We start from the raw sequence: 7500 nt of genomic DNA, 5'->3' as shown, positions 1-7500 counted from the left end.
AACGGTACCTGTGCAACCTTCCACACCATTGGTCTGTTGAAGATTCAGGACTGGCAAGAAGAAGGGCACTCCCTCAAGCAAGGCATTATTGTCTTATGGAACTCCTTGTAACCAGATGTAGAGATGGCCACTAGCTTAGAGGGCTTTGCAGTGGGAATAGCAAATTTGCAGAGGTCATGATAGTGATGTGGAAGGTAACTAGTTTGAAGGCAACATGTTTGAAGGTGACTAGTCACTGAACACCACTTTGTTGGGAAAAGCAGCAGCAGAGATCTGTGGTTGCATGTACCTTGCTTGCCTTAAAGTCCTGTGCATGAGCCTCCCAGAAGATCTGGCTGGTCACCACCTTCTCAGTGTCTTAACCTCTGGCCTCATCCAAGAAGGTCTTGCTTCCAGTGATTGTGAGTTCCACAAGAACTCTCACTGGTCTTCTGTTTTGGTTTTGGGTCTGACCCATTTGGATTCATTCCAGCTGCTCCATCCAAGGCTTGGCAAGAGATGTCCACCTGCATCCAGGTTCCGGAAGCCTGTTGTGCTCTCTTCCCCCCCCATTCCATTCCATCTGGTCCTCCACTCTGTACCATCCCTTATCACATTTGTTAACCAGGGTGTAGTGTGACATTTTGAGATGCCAGCTCCTGGCCCTGAGAAGAAAGGAGGCAGCCTCTCACCCTGTCTTGTCTCCCAGCATCTCTCCTGTTGTGAGTTGACCTCAACAGAAGCCCCATCTCAGGTGTGCTCAGAGCGGCCACAATGAGGGTGGCCTCCTTCCTGCGGCCAGGTTTGTCGCCCCCCCCCCCAGATTGCTCTTTTTTCCTTTCATCCCCCTGCTCTGGTTGCCTTTGACTCGCGCCTCTCGTTTTGGCACGTGAGCTCCATTGTGTTGCTCTGTGTCTATTGTTGCCACACCGTTTGCGATCCCTTGTCTTTCCTTCGATTCCTGCTGCGAGAGAAACTATTTGTGTCTGTTGCTATATAATTAACAGCAAGTGAAGCCTGAAACCGCCTCCGGAGACACACAAGGGAGGCAAATGGGGTCAGATGTGAGCACTGCTTCACCTGCTACAATTTCTGAACAATGGAATGGGGGGGAGGAAGGGGGGGTTTGTTGCAGCCTTTGGACTTGGACTCCATGCTCCAAGCACTGTCTTCCCTCCAGCTGGTAAGAAGGTGAGGAGCTCTGTGTTGAGAAAGAAGAGGCCCGTTTAGTCCCGCATCCACTTCCCACAGTGACCCCTCAAATGTCCTGATGAACATGCAGGGGGAGCAGGCAGATGTCTCTGCCCGATCACTGCTCCTCTGCAGGAGGCATTTAGGGGGTAGACCTCCTCTGAACCCTGATGTGGCATGCAGCCATCCTGACCAGTAGCCAGTATTGATGGACCATGACTTTTAGTGCTTTTTAAATCATCCAGGCCAGTGTCCATTGCCACATCTTGTGGCAGAAAGTTCCACAGCCCAAGTATGTGTTCCTCCTTGTGTCTGTCATGAAACCACTTACTGGTTCCATTGGATGACCCAGCCTGGTTCTAGTGCTGGGAGTCTGCATCATGCAGCATTTGGGAAGTCCAAAATAACACTGCCCCACATCCACTAGGATGCCCCACATTCACATGCCACTGGGCAAAGGGACTTGGCTAGGGCAGTCCTGGGAGCAGAATCTGGGGGGAAAGAGGGTGGGCATCAAAGCAGAGCAGCCCGGCAGACTGTGGCAGGTGGGGAGCAGGTGTGGGGTGCAACCCACTACAAAGGGTGCAGTTGGCCTCTTGGCTGGGCTGACCATTGGCCTCCTAAGAAAGGAAATCATATTGGCCTGACCTTCTTGGCCTTTTGGAAAGCTTCAGTCCTTTGCAAGTCTTGATTTTGGTGGGTTCTCAGAAAGCCGCATCATCCTCGAGGGTGATGCAGTTTGGCTGCAGCCTTATCAGCCTGGGGGTGAGGACTTCAGAGAGAGGAGAAGGACTGGTGGATGTGTCCCCTAAAATCCAGCTGCTGGGAAGAAAAGCGAGGCAGGAAAGGAGCCCTCCCCTCCCAATGAACACTCTGGGGCTTCTCTGCTAATCTTTCCCCACCCAGCTCATTATGGGCTTTTGTCTGTAGTTCCTGCTCCCAGTTGTGTTGTCAATTTGTTCTGGTACCTGAATTAAAGAAGAAAAGTTCTCTCCTCCTCCTCTGCCATTGCTTCTTTCCTATCCCACCCAGGCTGGCTGGTCCTGAAGGTGGGGTCTTGGCCTTCCTTTCCTGTGGGAAAACCTGCTAGAGCTCATGGGGCAGTTTCCCAAGTCAATATGGCTTTTCGGCAGGGCAGAAATATTTGCAGGAATTTTCAAAACCTGAAAGGCAGCGTTTAGGACATCCCTTTTCCCACCAAGCCTTCCGCATCTGACTGTAATCTTCATTCTGTGCAGTAAATGAGGAACTAAAGTTTTTACAACTGAAAGGATGGCCTAAACCCCCCCCCCTTCAATTTCGCTCACCTTCCTCTCTCCATTTCCCTTGTGTCTGCCTGGTTTGTAAGCTCCAGCGATCTGTCTTCTCCTTCTGTGAAAAGCCCTGTTTGCATTGATGATGCTGTATTCACAATGATGGGATGGAACAAAAGGCCCAGGGGGATATTCTCAGCCAGGAAGTTCAACTCTGGGGAGAACCATGGACTTGACTTTAGAGTTGGATGGGAAGGAGTGACTGACCAGTCTGTGAATAAAATGGGGGCTGCTAACCAGTGGCCACCACAAAAAGCACCACCATTGCCCCTGGGAAGGATCTCCCTTTTGCTTCCCTTTTGCCCCCCATCCCATGAATTTTGATATCTAAAAATGGGGGTTGAGGGGTGCATCCTGGCACAGGCTTTGCAGCAGTGATTTTGGCAGTGGCATTGTAATAGATGTGGGAGTATTTCTCCATGCAAAGTGTGGTGAACTTGTGGGATTCCTTGCCGCAAGGTGTTGAGATGGGCATGAGATTGGAGGGCTTTAAAAGGGGGTTAGACAACAGCATGATGGAGGAGGAGGAAAAGGAAGTGATTGTTATTGGCAGCTGTGAGTCATGATAACTAAGAAGGGCTGCAATCCTATTCATATATACTTAGGAGTAAGTTCCATTGTCTACAATGAGATTTGCTTCCGAGTAGATAAGCATAGGATTGGGCTCTAGAGCGTCTGACTCAGAGGACGTGTACCACTGAATACCATGTGCTGGTAGACAGACAAATAGGAAGGGCGGGCTGTGGCTGTAATGCTGGCTTGTGGGCTTCCCAGAAGCATCTGACTAGCCAGTAGGGGAAGCAGGATGCGGGACTAGATGGACTCTTCAGTTCAGTCCTGCAGAGCAGTTCATATATTATTGTTGCCAGTTGTGAAACAGCTACTGGGGACAAACCAACAGGGAAGGGCTGCTGCCTTCACGCCAGGTATGGGATTTCCTTCCTGGGCATTGATGGACTCCATGGTCCTTTGGGGTCTTGCATTTGCCAGCCTGAGTTTGTGTTGTGAAGGACTCAAGAGTACCAGGCTGCCCCTGCGCTCTGCCATGCGGAAGCTTGTTCAGAGTTCTTGCTTTCCCCTCTTCTTGTTTAGCCTTGTCTCTGTTGTTGCCTCTCTCAATGACACTCTGGTGTATGGTAAAAATTACAAATTTATTTATAGGATTTTTTTGGCCTAATCTTGACATTTTTTTGGGGGGGGGGGAGCAGTTCCTCTGCTGTAACAAATTCTACTTTCTACAGCAAAAAGGTTACAAGTTATTATTGCCTTGTGCAAACAAACGCAAAGGGTTGATCCTCATGCTATGCTGTGGCGCTTGACTCTCCAAATGCTTAATACGGTTCCAATCAATGCTCCGGATTTATTCCGGATGGCATGGAGGACGGGTGGGGCTGAGGGATGGAACTCCGCATGCAGATTTAGCTCCATGTGTGGATTTAGCTCCATTCCCCTCTGCCTGTGAGCTGTGATCTCATTCACTCCGTCCCCAGCCCCATTGACTAGCCACTCACCTCAGACAGAGTGAGAAAACGCAGCAACCTTTCTATGGGCTGCAGGGCGGAGGCTTTTCAGGGGGCTTTGGTAAAATTCTGGGTTGTTTGGAGGGGGGAAGAGCAGGGGATGGTGGAGGGCGCAGTGGTGACACTCTTTGGGGAGAGCACCTTGGCTCAGTAGTGGTGGGTGTGTGGAAGGTCCCGAGTTCAAATCTTGGCAACATGGCCAGAACCTGGGAAGATGCTGCTGGTCCATGTTTGCAGTGCTGAGCCCGACTGGCAGTGGGGGGCTTCCCAAGGATCTGAAGCTGTGGACAGAAGACGACCTTCACTGAGGTGGGAGAGGCCCCTGGGCCTAGCTGGAGGTCCAGGTTCTTTTTCCAGCTGTGGCCAGCCAGAATGGTGTCCTCTGCCACCCAGGAAGAGGTGGTTTTGTTCCGCCTAGCAGCAGGTTCCTGGCAGATGGGCTGCAGCGCTTGACACCTTCCTTGGCCCAACCTGGAGGAGCTGGAGCTGGCCCCACACGTGCACCATTGAGCATGCTCCCCTCCTGCCACAAGCAGCCTCCTGGCCCCTCCTGACCCCTGCGGCCTCCGCCACTGCCCAGCCACTTTCTGGAATCTCGGTCACCTTTGACTGGAGAAGCTGCTGGGGGTTGAACCCAGGACCTCCTGCATGCACAGTGGCACCTTCTGCCCCACACGCCAGCCCCCCAATCTCTCCACCTCTTGGAAACAAAACTGCATTAACTAGAAGACCTGTGGACTTCTTGTTAAAAAGCACACACATTCCGTCCTCCTGTTGCCATAACAACCTAATGAAAATCCTGCATCCCTCCCCTTCCTGCACGCCTGGCCTCCCGAATCCAATCTGCTGTCACCCTTCCAGAGCAGCTTCTTTCAGTCACCACCAGTCTTGGTTCTGGAGGTGACCTCCCCCTCACTGATGGTGGTCCCAGGCACTGCCTCTCATGCATTCTTCGGACAGGCTCCCCTTTCCTCACTCTTCAACTCGGGAGACAAATCAAAATGGAGGGACACATTGGGGGTCCTGCAGGAGCTTTAAATGGTTGGCTACCTGTGCTGTGCTGTGATCTGGTGGTGCTATTAGAGCGAGAGGTGGTGGGGTGTATTGGTTAGCAAGCCAGGGAGGACTGGGTTCATTGGGAGATCTGGAACTGTTCACTCTTTCTTTCTCTGCCCAGTCTACTTCACAGGATTGCTGTGATGTACTGAACAATGTAGCAAGTATTAAAATACATCAGAATGAACACAATTGTTTTACTTTTGAAAACAAACTCCATGGTATAAAAATCTGACCCCCCCAAATTTGTCTCTTCTTAAATGCTGATGACATTTTTTGCAGCAACTGCACTTCTGCCTGATAGTCACAGTAGCTGCCATTTTGATGTCCCATAAGTCCATTTGGAGTGATATCCTCACAAACCGTCACTCCAAGATGGCTTTGGGTGGAAACGGTGGTGGCTTTCAGCTGTCCAGCGGAGTGGAGCTGCTCTAGTATGATCCTCCCCTCCAAGTTAGCCTCATTTTGCTCCCCACTGTAATGTCCCCTCCAATGATTCCTACCAGTCAACCAGATGTGGCAGGTCCACATTGACTTCTGTTTCTCTCCATGAGAGAAGATGCAGCACTTGAAGGAAGGGCCAAAATGTCGCTCTTTGAATCTCATGGGTTCCGCTGCAGCCCCACCCACCAGTGAGCTGAGGCTCGGGGTATGCTGGCAGTTGGGCAAAGGTCATCAGAGGCAGAGGTGAAGCATACCAAAGTCCTGGAGGATGTCCATAGCATGTGCACATGTTTCCCCTCCTGTCCAGGTCTCTTTTTAAGTGGCAGCTTTCCCCATCCCAAAGGCCCTGGGATTATCGATAATTTTGTGGCTCATTTGATGGCTGCAGTCCTCTCAGGCGCTTTCAGTGGAGAGGTTCATCCTAATTTGCAATAGAAATGAATATTCCCTTATTTTCCTGTTTTTGATTCTGAATGCTCCCTGGTATGATCTCTGGAGGCATGCAATTCAAGCTCTGCCTTCACGAGTTAGTGACCGACAAAATGCACACAAGGTGAACCAGTGAGAGCATGCACTGGGCGGTGCGCTGCTGTGGTCTCTCCTGTGGTTCTGTGGTCCCAGTTGCCTGATCTGATATTAGGATTGATATCAATATGCCCAGCTCACAATATGGAAATATCCCAAGGTGCCCAGTTCACCCATAAGGCTCTTCTCTGACCAAAAAAGCTATCCCTCTCAGAGAACCCGTTAACTGTGGTATGGGCCTCCAAGGTGAACAGAAAGGTCATAGATAAGGGCAATCAACAAAAGAGGATAAAAAGGTTAGGGTAAAAGGGATGAGTCAGAGTGCCAGACCCCCTCTAACGGATATCTCTGTAAACAAACTGCCGATGTGTATTGAATTGTCATCCTCAGGTCAACATCCTGTACTGATAACATGCCAAATATTGTTTGTGTGTCTACCTGTATGTTATTTTCCCCTGGATATTTTTTCTCTCTTTTGTCCCCCTCCCCTATCTAAAAGACCGTATAAAACCTGCATCATTGTAATCCTTCGGGGTCCTCCACGTGTGTGTGTGGGGGGGTCCCGTTTGCAAACGAGTAAACGTTAGAAGTCCTTTGAATTCTCCTGTCATCTGTTGATTGCCTCTCCAAAAATCCGAAGAACCCCGTGCCTGTTCATTCCGGGTCAGGATGGCCAGACCAGAAGGCTGCCAGCCCCACATATGCAGGTGTGCAGCCAGCCTGACCCCAATTATAGAGGGTGAAAGAAATTTCTTCTTTATCGGAGCCAAAGGAGGATGGCAGGGATGGGGCCTGCTCCACCATAGACACCCTCACTGTCCAGTGAGGTCTGGGAAGACCTCATGCTTGATACTGGTTTGCCCTGTACCTAGGGCAAGATGGGCTAGTCAGCTGGGCTTCCTGGTGTTTCAGAACCCCTGTGTGCCTTTTTAAAAACCTTTTTAACCTGGGAAGACATGGACAGGACGCCCTTTGCTCCTCTCTTTCTACCAACCCTGTTCAGGGGAATAGACCTTGCTGTATGGTGAAAGGATGAAGAAAATTCAACGATCTGCCCAATCCAGAGTTCTGTTTCCCACGATGACACACCAGAAACCAACAAACTAGCACAACAGCAATGATCTTCTCCTGGTGTTACTTCCCAGCAGCTGGTAATCAGTGATAGACTGCCTCTTAACATGGAGGCTCTGCAAAGCCAGCACTTTCTAAATTTGTCTCCTTTCTTTTTAAAAAACATCTAAGCCAGTTGTGCTGAAGTTAAAAAGAAAAGCTTAAAAAAAGGCACTCAGGGATCCTGAAACACCAGGAAGCCCAGCTGACTTAACCAAAGCTGCAACTTGTATGTTAGCCCATCATCAAGGGCAAACCAGTTTCGAGCATGGGGACTGGATCTTTGAAAGTTCTTCAGGGCATGGAAGGAAGCCCACATAAAAAGATGGGGTGCTGTGATTTGAGCAACATGCGCAATGATG

This window comes from Tiliqua scincoides, chromosome 9 (assembly GCF_035046505.1).
Source record: "Tiliqua scincoides isolate rTilSci1 chromosome 9, rTilSci1.hap2, whole genome shotgun sequence".
Taxonomy (NCBI): Eukaryota; Metazoa; Chordata; class Lepidosauria; order Squamata; family Scincidae; genus Tiliqua; species Tiliqua scincoides.
Note: the sequence above shows the minus strand (reverse complement) of the source record.